A 1,633-nucleotide genomic window follows, 5' to 3' on the forward strand; every position below is an offset into this window, starting at 1 on the left:
TTACAAGACTAAAACTCAACTAGAGTTTCGTCTAATTCTTTACCGAAAATTCCCAGAAATTCATTTTCGAATATATAATTAATAAAAATATTAATAAAATCTTATAATTCAAAATCGTAAAATTCGCGGTGTTAAATTATTGCCTAAGTCTAAAAAAAATTCTTCAAGTTACATATGCACCTCAATATACAGATTTTACAATCTTCTACGAATCTAAGAACCCCTAAATGATCTCACAAATACAAAAATACAATGCGTGAGATGCATGTTTCTTTTTTTTACAGATTTGACAATTAAAGCTCAACGAGTATCTTGTAAAGATTCACCATTTTCTTTTCTTGAAAGAACACTTAGAAAATCTTTCCTAAAGATATGAAAGTTTGAACTTTAGATCTTCTCAATGAAGTGTAAAACTCTTTGTTTTCGAAAATATGTTATAACCCTCTAAACCAATATTTTCCAATATGATGTATATTTTATTATTGTTATGAACCAATATGAAAAACTGGGTTTATATACTGTTCAGTTTTTAACTGCCGTTAATCGATTATATTGAACATTAATCGATCAACGGGTTTCTTCAAAATAACAGAAAACATAAATAGTTACCAACTTAATCAATTAACAACTGGTTTAATTGATTAACGAGTTTCTTACCAGCTTAATCAATTAACACCTGACTTAATTGATTAACAAGTTCCCAAAACTTAATCGAGTAATATGACTCCTAATCGATTAAATGGTTTTCTAAACATATATTTTTAATGATGAATGAACCTCCTACATGATTTGTAAAAGCATGATGCATATCTTTGTATTAGTGCATGTAAATCATGTTTGTATGCATGCAAGTCTCATTTTAGTTATGATTGATTTTAGCTTGTGAGATTTTCATTAGGGTTCATCCTAACCTAGACTCTTACTAAGCAAACATCTTAAGACCTAATAAAGATATTAAAATACTTAACCCCTAGATCCTCTTTTGAATGCTTTGCCTTGTATGTACTTGAGTCTTGACTTTATCGTTGATACTTGTTGTTTGTTGATTTTCTCATCCTCTCAAGTTTGTCCTTCAACATTTATGCATGTTGTCAATCCTTTGCTTTTATCACTCTTTTGTCTTCATCAACCTTTGTGTGTACTTTGTCTTCATCAAAACATTATGTGATGCATGCTTGCCTCTTCAATCTTACATTCATGCACGCTTAAATCTTCATGAAGTATGACCTTTAACAATGCTTTCTTCAATAAGCGTTGTTAAGGATAACACCTTTAACATCGCTCACTGAAGAAGTGTTGTTAAATATATGAATGTATGATATTTAACAGTGATTGTTTCAATACGCGCTTTTAAAGATAACACCTTTAACAACACTTGCTTCAATAAGCATTGTTAAAGATAACACCTTTAACCGCGCTCACTGAAGAAGTGTTGTTAAATATATGAAGTATGATCTTTAATAGTGCTTTATTCAATAAGTGTTGTTAAATATATGAAGTATGATCTTTAATAGTGCTTTCTTCAATAAGTGTTGTTAAAGATAACACCTTTAACGTTGTTTGCTTCAATAAGCGTTGTTAATTCTCTTCCGCCTTACATTTAACAACGTTCAACACAATAGTTAATACTATC

The sequence above is a fragment of the Lupinus angustifolius genome, chromosome LG11 (genome assembly GCF_001865875.1).
Source record: "Lupinus angustifolius cultivar Tanjil chromosome LG11, LupAngTanjil_v1.0, whole genome shotgun sequence".
Taxonomy (NCBI): domain Eukaryota; kingdom Viridiplantae; phylum Streptophyta; class Magnoliopsida; order Fabales; family Fabaceae; genus Lupinus; species Lupinus angustifolius.